Raw genomic sequence first — 18,605 nt, 5'->3', positions numbered from 1 at the left:
GAGTGAACATACTTTAATTATTAGAGAACAAAACAACAAACGATAACGTGACGTCCTTGGTTACAAACACTAACCATACACGGAACAAGATCCCACAACACACTGTGGAAAACAGGCTGCCTAAGTATGGTTCCCAATCAGAGACAACAAGCAACAGCTGATACACGTTGCCTCTGATTGAGAACCACACCGGCCAACATAGAAACAAATGAACTAGATAATAACCCTAGCACACAAAACACATAGAAACAACACACCCTGGCTCAACATAACAGATTCCCAGAGCCAGGGCGTGACAACTTGTTCTCAACTGGCTTACCTGGTTAAATAAAGGTGAAATAAAAAAATAACAAAGCAGAGCTGCTTCTCTGAAGTTACCAGGAATAGATTTTTACGCAACTGAAATGACTTAAGTCTTTCTCACAGCTGCTCCTAGGCAAGTCATAATTGGTCTGTTGTGAGGTTAAATCAACACTGCGCTGTAATACTTCTTCCCAATATTTATTTTATGGCTTGTGGTTCTGTTTTAGTTCCTAGTGCTTTGTAAAGGTAAACTTTCCAAAACATGTTCTTAAATAGATTGGTATACTATGAGAAATGAATATAATAGTAATTGTTAACTGTTTCTATAGAACCTGCTCCTCTTCTCTTCCATCGGGCTGAATCTCAATCCAATTGTCTGAATCCAACAGATTACCTAGAGATCTTCTTAAACTTATGCAGAGACATGTTCACAATGGTATGCTAATGTTGCCCACATGTGACATTTTTACCTTGTACGCCTCCCCATCCTGCAATCACAGATAATAATCTTGACCTCTGAGCTGAGTACTAAGAGATGGTTATGTCACGTTATTTTTAAAAGGTGTATTGCTCTTCAAGGATCTTTGGTCAATACCCAATCATGTAAGCTTAAAACACCCCCAGAAAATGAATTAGTCCCCACTGGCCCACAATAATCTTTCTTCATTATCACACAATATAACTGTCCTCAACATGTCCAATGAATATTTAATACAAAATGTTACATTAATTGGAACAAAAAGTGTCTATAACGTACTGTAGTAATAGCAGTTCTTTCAACAAACATTGTCCTTGTATCATCAGTGCGGTATCATTACAATAACCGTATTTTGTCTTTCCAAAACCGGTCAAAAGGACAAGGTTCACTTTCCAAATCCCCCTAGTAGTAATTGTAGAGTTATAAGGTCTGAGCACTATACTGCTGTCCTGAAAGGCAATATCCTCTTGATTAGAACTAAAGCCCTTAAACCCACTGTCACTTCCACATAATAATCTTTTAAAGGAGATTATTCTTTACTTCTTGAGTATTCAGAGATTAATACAGGATCCCTATCTATGACTAGATTAAAAACTGTAATCTGATTTGCAAAAAAAAACGTGTTTCTTCATCCTAGTTTTATTCTGTACAAACGATTCAATCAAGAAAGTCTCTCCTCTATTCTGCAGGTGTTATATTTCTTGAGAACAACAAAACATTATGAAGACCCGGACTAGACTGGGTAGCTCTGTACTGAAGACATGACAAGGATATAAATGTAATCTATTATAGAAATGACAATTGTTAAATCAATGTAAAATGTACAAACAAATATGAGATTATTTACAAATAATTATACAAAGCAAGTAATACAACAGACAACTTTATAAAGGATTATTCAAAGTTTTTTTCCTTTCAGATGGAGATAGTAGGCTACATTTGAGGTGACTTATTATGGCCTCTTATTGAACGTACATCTGAATAAATAAGTATTTCTCAGAGGCATGGTCAGAGAATGCAATAGAGGTAGACTAAGCAGGCTGATAACCCATACGTATTATTATAATTATATATTACAATATTATGTATATATATAATATACTGAATACATTATTGAATACATTATTTTATAGTATTTAGTCTTTTTGCAATTACCATTCTTTCCAACCACTATTCATCAAGGATGCAGCTTATTCAGGATATAATAAGATCCTTATAACCAAGAAGGTTTTCCTCAATATGTTTCTTAACATACCAACAAGATATATGGGCCTTGAGGTTTTCTTCCACCAGAAAATCCATGGCAGCCTGTACAGAGGAGAGAATGGTTAAAATGTATTCAAAAATAATAATAATATTGCAATTAAAAATTATGACCAAACATGCATTTATTTTATTCTTACCACAGCCATCATGAGTCATGTATGGAAGCCCATTCCCACCACATTAAAAAAAAGTCTATACTATCTAAACATTTCGAGATAAGTAAGTCAACATTTTTAGATACTATCTAAAAATGTAAGATACATAAGTCAAAATTTCAAGATACTATCTAAAAATTTTGAGATGGTATATTATACATATAGTATATGTTTCTTTATTTGTAGCATTGTGTGGCGATTTCCATCTACCCACTGTACAGAGATCAGCAGAGCAAATGTGTGGCAAGCTGGCATTTGCCCCAGCACTTTTGATTTGGTTAAAGAACAAATATTGACACAAAAGCGTTGAAAAGAGGGACAAAGTACTGTTTTTTAGACTGATTTGCCTCATGATTTGTCAACTCGAGCACAATTCATATGTGTTTCAGACTGATCAACTGTAGCCTACTGATGACAACCACAGCTGCACGTAGCCTAGAGAAGCCTATGCACTCTGGTTCCCTCTAGCCAAGGGAAACAAACGTAATGTATTTATAGCCTAAGCTATGTACACTGCTCAAAAAAATAAAGGGAACACTTAAACAACACAATGTAACTCCAAGTCAATCACACTTCTGTGAAATCAAACTGTCCACTTAGGAAGCAACACTGATTGACAATACATTTCACATGCTGTTGTGCAAATGGAATAGACAACAGGTGGAAATTATAGGCAATTAGCAAGACACCCCCAATAAAGAAGTGGTTCTGCAGGTGGTGACCACAGACCACTTCTCAGTTCCTATGCTTCCTGGCTGATGTTTTGGTCACTTTTGAATGCTGGCGGTGCTTTCACTCTAGTGGTAGCATGAGACGGAGTCTACAACCCACACAAGTGGCTCAGGTAGTGCAGCTCATCCAGGATGGCACATCAATGCGAGCTGTGGCAAGAAGGTTTGCTGTGTCTGTCAGCGTAGTGTCCAGAGCATGGAGGCGCTACCAGAGACAGGCCAGTACATCAGGAGACGTGGAGGAGGCCGTGAGGAGGGCAACAATCCAGCAGTAGGACCGCTACCTCCGCCCCTTTGTGCAAGGAGGAGCAGGAGGAGCACTGCCAGAGCCCTGCAAAATGACCTCCAGCAGGCCGCAAATGTGAATGTGTCTGCTCAAACGGTCAGAAACAGACTCCATGAGGGTGGTATGAGGGGCCCGGACGTCCCACAGGTGGGGGTTGTGCTTACAGCCCAACACCGTGCAGGACGTTTGGCATTTGCCAGAGAACACCAAGATTGGCAAATTCGCCACTGGCGCCCTGTGCTCTTCACAGATGAAAGCAGGTTCACACTGAGCACATGTGACAGACGTGACAGTCTGGAGACGCCGTGGAGAACGTTCTGCTGCCTGCAACATCCTCCAGCATGACCGGTTTGGCGGTGGGTCAGTCATGGTGTGGGGTGGCATTTCTTTGGGGGGCCGCACAGCCCTCCATGTGCTCGCCAGAGGTAGCCTGACTGCCATTAGGTACCGAGATGAGATCCTCAGACCCCTTGTGAGACCATATGCTGGTGCGGTTGGCCCTAGGTTCCTCCTAATGCAAGACAATGCTAGACCTCATGTGGCTGGAGTGTGTCAGCAGTTCCTGCAAGAGGAAGGCATTGATGCTATGGACTGGCCCGCCCTGTTCCCCAGACCTGAATCCAATTGAGCACATCTGGGACATCATGTCTCGCTCCATCCACCAACGCCACGTTGCACCACAGACTGTCCAGGAGTTGGCAGATGCTTTAGTCCAGGTCTGGGAGGAGATCCCTCAGGGAGACCATCCGCCACCTCATCATGAGCATGCCCAGGCGTTGTAGGGAGGTCATACAGGCACGTGGAGGCCACACACACTACTGAGCCTCATTTTGACTTGTTTTAAGGACATTACATCAAAGTTGGATCAGCCTGTAGTGTGGTTTTCCACTTTAATTTTGAGGGTGACTCCAAATCCAGACCTCCATGGGTTGATAAATTTGATTTCCATTGATAATTTTTGTGTGATTTTGTTGTCAGCACATTCAACTATGTAAAGAAAAAAGTATTTAATAAGATTATTTCATTCATTCAGATCTAGGATGTGTTGTTTAATTTTTCCCTTTATTTTTTTTTGCAGTGTATTTACAGCCTAATATAGGCCCATTTATTTGTGTTAAGAGAAAATATGAATGTGATCAAATTTTGTTTATATTCTAACTTCGGTTGCTAAGCTACCTAGACCTTTTCAATCCAAAATTATTGACTGGAATTAATCAATCAACACAATAGTGATGGCATGCTGTGTGAGTAACTTTTTAATTACAGATGCAAAGGCCTACTCCCTAGGGCGAGGACTTAATATCGCAACATTTTATAGGACACATCACTGCATGCTATACTCCTTTGTAAACTGGCCATCTCTGTATATCCGGCACTTATTTATAAAACCTTTTAGGCCTCACTCCCCCCTATCTGAGATACCTACTGCAACTGTAGTGTCGAGAACTATGCTGAGATGCTGTGAGAACAAGAAATCCGCTGACACTGTACTTTGATTATAAAGGTTTATTATATCAAAGGATTTCAGCGTCAATTTACAGACATCTGCAGATATCTGGAGAATAACCGGACCCAATCTCTAAAAGGTTATTCTCCCCTCCTTTGTCCCAAACCATAGTATATATATCCTATGTAACCTGATATGGGTGTTTTCCCCTACAGACCAATCCCAGGACTCTACCTAACAGACTTCCTCTGTTTTAGGGTGCCCCTATAGAACTACTCTCCAGATGCTCCCTTAAGCTGAGTCAACATCCTCTAAGACCATTTGCAACCGTCAGCAAAGTCATAAATTGTTCAGATACCACACAACCATCATCCTCCACATACAGCACCCGTTCTGCCAGTCACATTCTGTTAAATGTACCCAAAGCACACTCATCCCTGGGTCACTCCTCTTTTCAGTTCGCTGCAACTAGCGACTGGAACGAGCTGCAAAAAACACTCAAACTGGACAGTTTTATCCCCATCTCTACATTCAAAGACTCAATCATGGACACTTACTGTCGCTTTACGTGATGTATTGTTGTCTCTACCTTTTTGCCCTTCGTGCTGTTGTCTGTGACTAACAATGTTTGTACCATATTTGTGCTGCTACCATGTTGTGCTGCTGCCATGTTGCTACCATGTTGTGTTGTTGTCATGTTGTGCTGCTACCATGTTGTGTTGCCATGTTGCTGCCATTTTAAGTTGTTGTCTTAGGTCTCTCTTTATGTAGTGTTGTCTCTTTTGTTGTGATGTGTGTTTTGCCCTACATTTAAAAAAAATAGCCCCCATCCCCACAGGAGAAATGTTTAGATAGTATAATAATTTTAAAGGTCAAATGCAGACTTTTTTTTTTTCAATATCAAATCATTTCTGGGTAGCAGGTAAGTACCTTATAGTGATTGTTTTCAAATAAAATGTTCAAAAAGAAACAAAAATAGCTTCTTAGCAAAGAGCAATTCCTCAAGCAAGAATTGTGTTAGGAGTGGTCTGAGTGGGGAGGGGAAAACTGAAAACTAGCTGTCATTGGTAGAGTGGTTTGGAACTCTCTTTCTTATTGGTCTATTAACTAATTTACCACCTGTTGATGTCACCAGGCAGGCCAAAACTCCATCCCACCAAAACAGAATGAAATGTAGTTCTTACACTAAAAGGGTATTATCATAATTTTCACAATTTCACAGTATTATTTCAACCTGTGTGGAAATATATATAAAACACAGGAAAAATAAGTTTTGGACTGCACTGTGTCACGCGACGTGTATGCGGTAGCGAAGTCAAAAGCAGGACACAGAGCGGCTGGCAAAGTTTTTTACTGAACACAGTAAAAACAACGTACAAAACAACAAACCTCCAAACCGGGAGGAAAGCACAAAGACCCGTACATACAAGAGCTGCCGGAATGACAACAAACAATAACACACAAAGTACCAATGAGAGACAGGGGTTAATATAGGGAATACAATCCAACATAATGGGAAACAGGTGTAAACAATAAAGACCAAATAAGACAAACACCGAAACATTGATCGGCAGCAGCTAGTACTCCGGGGACGACGAACGCCGAAGCCTGCCCGAGCAAGGAGGAGGAGCAGCCTCGGCTGAATCCGTGACAGTACCCCCCCCTTGACGCGCGGCTCCAGCCGTGCGCCGACCCTGGCCTCGGGGACGGCCAGGAGGACGCGGAGCAGGGCGAGTCGGATGACTCCGGTGGAAATCCCTCAATGTCCCTCCTAGGGACCCAGCACCGTTCCTCCGGACCGTACCCATCCGACGCCTCGAATCCACGATGGAACGGACTGAGTACGCCGGAGCCCCCTCGATGTCTAGTGGGGCGGAGGAGCCTCTCGTATCTCATTCTCCCTGGAGTGGACCAGCTACCACCTGCCTGAGGAGAGACACATGGAACGAGGGGTTAATGCGGTAATTAATGGGCAGTTGTAACCTATAACATACCTCGTTCAATCTCCTCAGGACTTTAAATGGCCCCACAAACCGCCGACCCAGCTTCCGGCAGGGCAGGCGAAGGGGCAGGTTTCGGGTCGAGAGCCAGACCCGATCTCCCGGTGCATAAACCGGACCCTCACTGCGGTGGCGATCGGCGCTCGCCTTTTGCCGTCTGATAGCCCGCTGCAGATGGACAGCGTTCCATGTTTCCTCCGAGCGCCGAAACCACTCATCCACCGCAGGGGCTTCGATCTGGCTCTGATGCCAGGGTGCCCAGGGGATATACCCCGACCACTCCTCCTGCCGGTCCTGGCAATAGGACCTCAGAAACCTACCCACATCCTGGTTTACTCTCTCCACCTGCCCATTACTCTCAGGGTGAAAACCAGTGGTAAGGCTAATCGAGACCCCCAAACGTTCCATAAACGCCCTCCAGACTCTAGAGGTGAACTGGGGACCCCGATCAGACACTATATCCTCAGGCACCCCGTAGTGCCGGAAGACGTGAGTAAACAGGGCGTCGGCCGGGAGTGGGCTCAATGGAACTCTCCTCTGTGTCATATCGTCGGGACAGGGCGTCTGCCTTAGCGTTCTGTGACCCTGGTATATAAGTGAGCTTAAATACAAACCGGGTAAGAAACATGGCCCACCTAGCCTGAAGAGGGTTCAGTCTCCTCGCTGCCCGGATGTACTCCAGGTTACGATGGTCAGTCAGAATGAGAAAAGGGTGTTTAGCCCCCTCAAGCCAATGCCTCCACACCTTCAGGGCTTGGACCACCGCTAGCAGCTCCCTGTCCCCACGTCACTAATTGCTTCCGCCGGACTGAGCTTCTTTTTTTTTTCTTCTTTTTTTTTGGGGGAATGGATCAGCTTAATATTGCAGATAGATTGTATCTTCTATCAATGTAATTGTCTGCATCACTTCCAATCCCCCATGTTTATTTTTTATTTTTTTTATTTTTATATATATACTCCCCTTTATTACTTTTCAACCCCACAATCCTTTCCCTACTTGGAGTAAATTAGTGAACAACAATGCCCAGGCCTCTACTTCCGGTCTATACTTACTATCTACACCTTATGGACAGAGTTAATTTGACAATAATTCTATTATAAATATATATATATTTTTTTTTTTTATTGCTCCTGAACTTCTTCTACTCTCAACCTCTCCGATCATTTTCATGATGTCCATCCGGTTTGCTTCTATATGCCATATCTTTCTAACTGTGCTCTTTCCCAAAAGCTCCCAACATACAACCTATATACTTATTATGGACACAGTATGCTTACATTATTAGCTATCTTTGTTATTATTTGTTGTTATTGTTATTAGTCCCATCCTTCAACTCTATTCAATACCTCCCATCTATCTCTTAACACCATCCATATAGGATTTCTATTTGCCATATATATTTCAACCGTACTGTGATGTTTTACAAAAGTTCTGAACCTTTCTATTCTCATTGCTTCTACAGATTGTGAATTAAAAATCAACATTTTTGCTAAAAGTATTATTATATTATTGATTGATTGACTATGACTTTTCAGATCACCCAGTAATGCTATCTGCAAGGTTAGTTCCAGGTAAATATTGCAATCCTTTAGCCATTCCTGGACCTGTGTCCAAAAACAAGCTACAAATGGACAGAACCAAAACAAATGATCTAATGATTCTGTCTCTTCACAGCAAAATCTGCAGAGCTGGGAAGATTGTATCCCCCATATAAATAACATTGTATTGGTAGCAAGAATTTTATATAATAATTTAAATTGAAAGATTCTAATTTTTGAATCCGGTGTCGTTTTGCGTGTCAGTTCATAAACACTATGCCATGGGATCGTACGTCAAAGATCTCTTCCCAACTATTTTGCAATCTATATGGGATGGCTGTCAATCCTTTGGTCCTTAAGTGAAACTGATATACTTTTTTATTTATCACAGTTTTCCTTAACCAATTGTGTTCTTTAATGCAAGGCCGACAGACAAGTTCCTTACTTTCTCCCCCTTCCACTTTCCTCTTCCACTTTTGCGGTAAGGCTGCAATTATTTGGTTGTAATTTTGGGTTAAGCAGACATTTCCATATGTTTTTGTCAGCTGCATGTGCGACATAACTCCACCAGTCCTACCGATGATATCATTTACGAAGATTATACCTTTTTTAAACATTCTGTCAAAAAAGAAAGGTTTTTTGTCAATTAGTATATTTGAATTTAACCACAATATTTGTTGCATTATTTGTTCTGTCGTTTCTGGAGGATTAAATTGAAATTGCAACCAACTTTCTATGGCTTGTTTTAGAAATAGTGACATTTGGGAGATTATTTCCTTTTCAAATAACTGAAAGTGAGAGGTTGTAATCTGAATAAAGGGAAAAAGGCCTTTCTTGAACATTGGGTGAGACAATCTTACTAATTTGCTTGAGAACCAGTTCGGATTTAAGTATAACTTTTGTATGACTGAAGCTTTTAGTGATAGGTCTAATGCTTTAATATTTAATAATTTCTGTCCTCTGAATTCATATTCATTATATAAATATGCTCTTTTAATTTTGTCTGGCTTGCCGTTCCAAATAAAATTGAATATTTCTTTCTCATATAATTTAAAAAACTGTTCGCTAGGCGTAGGCACTAGCTTCTTGGAATAGAAAGCACAGGGGCGGAGTTTTGGAGGCGTGCCCGAGCGCTGAGACAGTATAGCACCGATCCCCGCCTCGGAAGCATCCACCTCAACTTGGAACGCCAAAGAGGGATCCGGATGTGCCAGCACCGGAGCCAAGGTGAACAGGTCCTTCAGATGTCTAAACGCCCTGTCCTCAGCCGACCACTGCAAACGCACCGGGCCCCCCTTTAGCAGGGAGGTGATGGGAGCTGCTACCTGTCCAAAGCCCCGGATAAACCTCCGGTAGTAATTGGCAAAACCCAAAAACCGCTGCACCTCCTTCACCGTGGTGGGAGTCTGCCAATTACGCACGGCTGAAACGCGGTCAATCTCCATCTCCACTCCTGACGCGGACAACCGATGTCCCAGGAAGGAGATGGACTCCTGGAAAAACAGACATTTCTCCGCCTTCACATACAGGTCATGCTCCAACAGTCTACCCAGCACCCGACACACCAGGGACACATGCTCGGCTCGTGTAGCGGAGTATATTAGAATGTCATCAATATACACCACTACACCCTGTCCATGCAAATCCCGGAAAATGTCGTCCACAAATGATTGGAAGACTGAAGGAGCATTCATTAAACTGTATGGCATGACGAGGTACTCATAGTGACCCGAGGTGGTACTGAATGCTGTCTTCCACTCATCTCCCTCCCTAATGCGCACCAGGTTGTACGCGCTCCTGAGATCCAATTTTGTGAAGAATCGCGCCTGTAATGACTCCGTCATAGTAGCAATCAGAGGGAGAGGATAGCTGTATTTGATTGTAATCTGATTGAGACCACGGTAATCAATACACGGGGCGTAAACCCCCATCCTTCTTCTTCACAAAAAAGAAACTTGAGGACGCAGGGGAAGTGGACGGCCGTATGTATCCCTGTCTCAGAGATTCGGTGACGTATGTCTCCATAGCTGCCGTCTCCTCCTGAGACAGAGGATACACATGACTACGAGGAAGCGCAGCACCTACCTGGAGGTCTATCGCACAATCCCCCTGTCGATGAGGTGGTAATTGAGTCGCCTTCTTTTTACAGAAGGCGAGTGCCAAATCGGCATACTCAGGAGGAATGTGTATGGGAGGAATTTGGTTCGGAGATTCCACTGTCGTTGCCCCTACGGAAACACCTACACACCGCCCGACATACTGATCAGACCATCCCTTGAGAGCCCTCTGTTGACATGAAATGTTGGGGTCATGAGATGTTAACCAGGGAAGCCCCAACACCACGGGAAACGCAGGAGAGTCAATCAAATACAACTGTATAATCTCCTCATGGCCCTCCTGCATCTTAAGTGGCGCTGTGACCTCCCTAATCAATCCCGACCCCAAAGGGCGGCTATCTAGGGCATGGATGGGGAAGGGCACATCAACTGGTACAATAGGAATCCCTAACTTATACGTGAACAGGCGATCGATAAAATTCCCAGCTGCGCCTGAATCTACTAGCGCCTTATGCTGGGAGTGAGAAGAAACCTCGGGAAACACAACTTTAATACAGATATGTACAACAGAGAGCTCTGGGTGAGTTGGGTGCTTACTCACCTGGAATGACTCATCAGTGCGTTGCCTACTGCCTCGATTCCTAGGAGACCCTCCCCAGCACCGAACCGCAGTGTGTCCTCTGCGGCCACAGTTGGTGCAGGGGACGGCCTCTCTCCTGGTCTCTCTCCTCGTCTCCCTAGCACCAGCACCCCCGAGCTCCATAGGGCTCGGCTCGGAAGTGCTGGGGGATGGAATGGACGGCCCCAACTCCGGACGTCTGCGGGTAGCCAACAGGGTGTCTAGGCGAATCGACATGTCCACCAGCTGATCGAAGCTTAGGTTGGTGTCCCTGCAGGCCAACTCCCGATGAACGTCCTCCCTTAGAATGCACCTGTAGTGGTTGATGAGGGCCCGCTCATTCCATCCCACGTTGGCAGCCAGAGTCCGGAAGTCCAGTGCGAACTCCTGCGCGCTCCTCTTCCCCTGTCTGAGGTGGAACAGACGCTCACCCGCCGCCTTCCCCTCTGGGGGATGATCGAACACCGCCCTGAAGCGGCGGGTGAACTCCGCATAGTTGACTGTAGCAGCGTCTATTCCCCCCCACTCGGCGTTGGCCCACTCCAGTGCCTTGCCGGACAGACAGGAGATGAGGGCGGACACGCTCTCGTATCCCGAGGGCACCGGGTGGATGGTTGCCAGGTAGAGTTCCACTTGGAGCAGGAAACCCTGACACATAAGCCCTCGGGAGCGAGAGCCGAATCCCACTGGACTCCGGAGGTGAAGCGATGGGTATAGCTGATGGTGGTGGTATCGCTGGAGGAGGTGTGGGCAAATCTCCTCTTTCCCATCACCTCAAGGTGTTCATCACCCCTTCCATGGCGGTGCCGAGATCCTGGATCATGGCCGCTTGTTGTATAACACGCTCCTCCAGTGATCCAGCTGGCACCGCCGCTCCTGCTGACTCCATGGTGGTGTGTTATTCTGTCACGCGACGTGTATGCGGTAGCGAAGTCAAAAGCAGGACACAGAGCAGCTGGCAAAGTTTTTTACTGAGAACAGTAAAAACAACGTACAAAACAACAAACCTCAAACCGGGAGGAAAGCACAAAGACCCGTACATACAAGAGCTGCCGGAATGACAACAAACAATAACACACAAAGTACCAATGAGAGACAGGGGTTAATATAGGGAATACAATCCAACATAATGGGAAACAGGTGTAAACAATAAAGACCAAACAAGACAAACACCGAAACATCGATCGGCAGCAGCTAGTACTCCGGGGACAACGAACGCCGAAGCCTGCCCGAGCAAGGAGGAGGAGCAGCCTCGACTGAATCCGTGACACACTGTGCCTTTACATTTTTTGGGGTGGCGGGAATGGGATTCCATAGTCATTACAGTTTACCTTTGACAGAAGAGCTGCAACACCTTTGCCCCTGAATGACTCCGGTACATTAGTTGACAGTAGATCGATAGTTACCGGAGTGTAACTCCAGTTCTATGAGTGGAGCGGGCCCCATAGGGGAGCTCTGCTCCTATTGGTTTACCCACTGCCCTAAGGCAGCATCAGCCTGAGACAAAATTATGCACACACCTGCAGCCAATAGGAGTACAGGTGTCCCTATAAGAGGGGATGCCTCCCCTCCATCAGCCTCCCGAGATATTTATCTTCAGCGAGACTAGAGAGAGTCGACAGGGCCTTGTCCTATGGGGGCTCCGCCCACTCATAGAACTGGAGTTACACTCCGGTAACTATCGTTCTATATCGTGGAGCTCCGCCCCATAGGGGAGCTCTGCTCCTATTGGTTTAAGGCGGAGCGTAGCGCTCCAAAATGTACTCCCTGCCGAGCCCAACACTCGAAACGAAAAGGTCAGGCCTAGCAATAGCTGCAACCAAGTCCCGCAGTACTGCAACCACTGTATGACAATACAAGTGTCACAATATACTGCATCATCGGTTAAAAACCTGCCCCACCTTTTTTTTATTTTTTTTATTTCACCTTTATTTAACCAGGTAAACCAGTTGAGAACAAGTTCTCATTTACAACTGCGACCTGGCCAAGATAAAGCAAAGCAGAAACAGTATAAAAACAACAAACACAGAGTTACATATGGGGTAAAACAAAACAAAGTCAAAATACAACAGAAATACATATAATATAAGCAGTGTGTGCAAATTTAGCAAGTTATGGAGGTAAGGCAATAAAATAGGCTATAGTGCAAAATAATTACAATTAGTATTAACACTGGAATGATAGATGTGCAAGAGATGATGTGCAAATAGAGATACTGGGGTACAAATGAGCAAAATAAATAACAATATAGGGATGAGGTAGTTGGGCGGGCTAATTTCAGATGGGCTGTGTACAGGTGCAGTGATCGGTAAGGTGCTCTGACAACTGATGCTTAAAGTTAGTGAGGGAGATAAGTGTCTCCAGCTTCAGATATTTTTGCAATTTGCACCTAGTCCAATGGCAACACCAGTGACTAGTGGGCAGATCACCAGAATACGGGCCATACTAATCTGTACTAGCAGATAGATGGTACCTCAATATCCTGTCACAATGATACCGACCACTAATGGAATGACACAAAGTGTCACTCTACATTGTGTACACGGTAGGCCGCCTCACTCAATCAATGGAAGCCCAGAGATTAGTGGGCAGATCCCAGAACATGATTCATACTAATCTGAACAAGCAGATAGATGACGTCACATTCCGTCAAAATTGTCATGACCGGTCTAATAGTACCGTAACCAAGGTTACTACTATTATCCGTCATCATTCCGCCTCAACCCAGTTATTCACTGGTGGGCAGATCAATACATGCCCTCTACTGTACTGATCATGTCAGTCAGGAGTCATGCCAAAATATGTCCTTCCATCAGAAGCGGACCTGAAAGAGACCTGTCTCCTCAGTCCTGCATTCCTCTCTCCTAGCTCAAGTCCTCCCCTCAGCCACGCTGAGTACAGACTGAGCCAAAGAGTTAGAAGACATATCCAAGAGATAGAAACTGATAAATGGAGACGGTGACGACCATGACGCCGCTGCACATATATCCTCCACCCCTGTTCCTCTGAAAAGGGCAGTAGAAGCCGCTACTCCACGAGTGGAGTGAGCTCTTATACCCTGAGGCAATTGTCGCCCCGCTGCCTCATAAGCTGTCTCAATGCCTTCGCAAAGCCAATGAGACAAGCGCTGTTTTGAAAGTGGTCTACCTAGTCCAGCCGCACCGTGACATACAAACAGCTGAGGCGATGACCTAATCGCTGCTGTGAGCTCAACGTAACACGCCAAAGCGCGCACTGGGCACAGGCGATGGAGCCTTTCCTCACTCCTCTCCCCATGAGGAGGGGGAGAAAAAGCCCACAGCTCCACGGTCTGTGATCTATATGAGCTCTTAATAACCTTCGGCACAAATGCCGGGTTAGGACGTGTGGTGTCGAGACAACGATGCTGATATGCTGTGTAGACAAGAAATCCGCCGACACTGTACCTGATTATAAAGGTTTATTATATCAAAGGTTCCAGCGTCAATTTACAGATTTCTGCAGAAATTCGGAGAACAACTAACCCAATCTAAAAATTATTATTCTCCCCGTCCTTTGTTCCAACCATGGTATTTAGCCTATGTAACATAATATGGGTGGATTTTGATAGACCAATCCCTGACTTCCACATATCCAAGTCTCCTCTGTTTCAGGGGGCCACTATAGTAATGCTTTCCAGATGTTTCAGCAAAGCAGAGTAAAATTCCTCTAACACACCATTTGCAAACTTCAGCCAAAATTATAAACTGTTCAGATACTACAGACGTAACACCGCTCTGCTCAGATCGCCATTAATGGCAAGGCCATTACTTACATAGCGCTTCGAGTACCAAAGCCAAATCCCACTGAGGAAGCGTGGCTTTAGGCATTGGCCTAAGCCGCCGCATTCCCAATAAGAAACGTTTCACTAGAGGGTGGCTGAAGACATTGTCTCTGCCAAACCCCTCATGAGAAGCTGAAATCGCAGCTGCAAACACCTTAATGGTGGCGGGCGATCGCTGCTTATCAAACATATACTGCAGGAAAGAGAGAACACTCTCAACCTGACAGCTCATGGGGTCTACATTCTGTGTGACACAACACTGTGAAAAAACTTTCCATTTACTGGCATACACCCTGGAAGTGGAACTGGCACGTGAACTCTGTATGTTCCTGATTACTGAATCAGATAACCCACGGCGCTCTAGCCTGTCCCTCTCAGGAGCCAAGCCTTCAGTGGTTGGCCGATTATGGGCACTTGCCCTATCGAGCCCCCCGCCTGAGACAATGCGTCCCGTCGATGTGGAATTGGCCAAGGTGGCGCAATCAACATCTGACTCATCTCCGCAAACCATGGAGCCCCTGGCGATCTCCTGATCTCACCCTGGCTAACAGTGGGAGAATGCAGGACAGCGGAGGGAATGCATACAGAAGAACTCTCGGCCACGGGTGGTGCGCAAATGCGCCTCTTCCCAGTGGCGGTTCGTCCTGTTCCCTCAGAGAGAACCATAGGGAACATTGCGCGTTCACGCGTGACGCGAATAGATCCACCTCGGCTCTCCCGAACTGTTCCCAAATTTGGAGAACAATGTCCGGATGCAGACGCCACTCGTAGTCTCGAGGACCCCCTCGCGACATGAGGTCTGTTCCTACGTTCAAGTAGCCCGGAATGTGTGCTGCTCTCAATGAGCGAAGGTGCTCGTGAGCCCACATCCACAATTCCTCTGCCGCCCGGTGGAGAGCAGGAGACCTGACTCCTCCCTGGCGATTTATGTGAGCTACTGTGGTCCGGTTGTCTGACCAGACCAACACATCGCGACCCCGAAGGGTAGACGCGAAGTGGGTCAGAACCAGTCGAACCGTTTCCAACTCCAAGAGGTTGATGTGGCAACTCGAAAGAGGCCACACACCTCCTATCGCTTGGGTCTGACATGTCCCTCCCCATCCAGTCAGAGAGGCATCTGTATACACTGGAATGTAGGAGGACACTTTGCCTATCGGGACTCCGTGCGTGAGAACGCGCAGGGTCTCTCCAATAGTTCAGATCTGCACTGAGCGAGAGGGGAACCACCACCAACCGATGACGTTGACGCACTGGGGCTAGTCTTAGTTGGGCGAACCATCACTGCATCCAGCGCATGAGCAGGAGTCCCAGCGGAACCACGGAAAGGGCTGACGACATGAGACCCAAGAGTGACATGACCGACAGCGCCGTTACCGTGTGATTCGGACGACACTTTCTCAGGGCTAGCAACAAGGCTACCCTTCGAGGGTCCGAAATTCGAGCCCTCATCATTACAGTGTCTAGCTGTAACCCCAGGTAGACAATCTGATGACTGGGCCAGGGGGCGCTCTTTTTCCAATTCACAGCGAACCCCAGACGTGTGAGATGAATCACTGTCTGTGTCGTGTGAGTGAACGCCAGCTCTGCTGACGGGGCGAGAACCAGTAGGTCGTCTAAGTAGGCTAGTATCCTTATTCCCTGATGATGCAACGGTTCCAATGCCGCCTCCACACACTTGGAAAACGTGCGAGGTGCCAGGGCGTACCCGAATGGCATCCTCGTGTATTCGTACGCCACCCCTTGAAAGGCGAATCGCAGAAACTTTCTGTGACGCGGCTACACCGGCACATGAAAGTACGCGTCCTTTAGGTCTATGCTTGTACAAAAGTCTCCTTTCTGGATACATTCCAGTAGACGTTTTGTCGTGAGCATTCAGAAGGGCCGTTTGGTTACGCTCTAGTTGAGAATGCGTAAATCCAATATCGGCCTCATCCCCCCGTCTTTTTGGGCACCAGGAAGTAGGGCGAATATAGCCCTCTGTTCCTTTGCTCCTGGGGAACTACGGTGACCGCCTCCTTCGCCAAAAGTTCCGTAATCTCTGAAACCAGAGCGCCCACTTTTTCGGGCGTTTTCATCACCGTCTCCACCACTCCCCTGAATGGGGGTGGGGTCCGATGGAATTGGATGGCATAACCCTTCTGCAACGTCTGGTCTAGCCAGCGTGAGAGGGTACAGCTTCGCCGCCACTGCTAGCAATGCAGAGAAAGCGGGCGAGCGCGAAGCTGTGGTACATTCAGTAGGAAGGACCTGTATTCCTCGATGGCCCTTGCCGCCGCTGTTCCCCAGCACTGAGGTGATGGAACAGCCCAAGGCGGGCCTCCCATGAAAGGGAGAGGAAACATTAACGCGTTCTGAGAGAAACGGGGGCGCCGATACGTTGGTTAAACCCGTAACCGTAGTATTCCGGCCCCTTGTGAACGCAGCGCAAGTCTGAACTGCACTGACCGAGGCTATGGCCTGCGGGGCCCGCTCTCCTGCCGCCTGTAGCCGCTGTCTGGCGCTGGATACGCCGCCTCACAGTAGACCCTGGCCTACTCTGGGCGGTGGAGGTGGACGGTCTCTGGGGCGCAGGGCCTAACCTCCCTGCCAATGGCAGGTGTCTGGCCAGCTGCTTCTTCTCCTCGTCGAGTTTTGAAAACCTCTCTGTCGCCTCTTTGACGGCGACTCCGAAGAGTCCGTCGTCAGCGAGGGGGGCGTTCAAAAGCGACGTCCTGTCTGCTTCCTTCATGGTCGTCAACGACAACCAGAGGTGTCGTTCCGCGACCACCGAAGTGGCCATGGACCTCCCCGCGCAGACAGCCGAAGCTTGTGTAAGGGTGGAGAATGGCGCCAGAAATTCTGGACGCCTCCTCCACCTCCTCTGTGTCCAGCTCGGTCTTACCCATGGTTAAACGGGACAGAGCGGCCGCTAGGAGGGCAATGTTATTAGCTGCTGCTACAGCTTGGGCTCCCAACGTAAAGGACTTCTCTAACAGCTGCGCTGTGAGACGGTCCTTCTGTGTCGGCAAGGTGGCCTTCTTGGAAGAGGGCCAGGGACTCGAACCCGGTACGAGGTACGCAGCCATGGCGCTCTCTAACCTGGGGATTCCCTTTGTAAGGCCCTGGTATCTTCCCTCCACTCTGGTGAATGGGAGGTACGATCTAGCCGGCGAACGCGCCGCCAGAGGTCCCTCCCATGAGCCCTCGACGTATTTAGCCAATGAGGGCATTGCTGGAGCCAGTGTCTCTGCCGCTCTCCTTGGCCGGGAATAGGGGCCGCCCTCCATTAAATCCACCTCCGGTGCGGAGGGAATAGGATGCAGCGGTATTTCCAAACGTCTGGCAGCCCTCTCAATGAGTCCGGGAAAATCCGACCTCAGAGAGGCTGCAGCGAAAGACAAGTCTTCTGACCTCTCAGAGCCCGTATCGTGGAAAATCTCCAGGTGTGCTCATTGTAAGGACAACGTCGATGATCTGGAAAATCGACGGCGTTTTCTTCGTCCTGAGTCTTCTCTTCATGGCTTCTTCAGTATAGTCCAGTCGCTGAAGATAAAGGGAGGCTGATTGAGGGGAGGCATCCCCTCTTATAGGGACACCTGTACTCCCATTGGCTGCAGGTGTGTGCATAATTTTGTCTCAGGCTGATGCTGCCTTAGGGCAGTGGGTAAACCAATAGGAGCAGAGCTCCCCTATGGGGCGGAGCTCCACGATATAGAACTACCTCCTTCTTGCTCGTGAATTTGTAGCGCAGCACCGCGCTATGCTGATGCCCTGTGCCAAGAGAGTAAAATCTTATTTATACGTGTAACATATTATATTCCCCACAGTCATGCGTTCCTAACTAGGAACGTTCCCAAGTAGGTCATGCATGAACACCGGCCTCGAGTTATTGTAACCTGGTTGTAAATGGCAATCCCTGCTCTGTTTCACGCTCACCCTCGCC

This window comes from Coregonus clupeaformis, unplaced genomic scaffold (assembly GCF_020615455.1).
Source record: "Coregonus clupeaformis isolate EN_2021a unplaced genomic scaffold, ASM2061545v1 scaf2776, whole genome shotgun sequence".
NCBI classification, from domain to species: Eukaryota; Metazoa; Chordata; class Actinopteri; order Salmoniformes; family Salmonidae; genus Coregonus; species Coregonus clupeaformis.
This window is presented reverse-complemented; position numbering follows the sequence as displayed.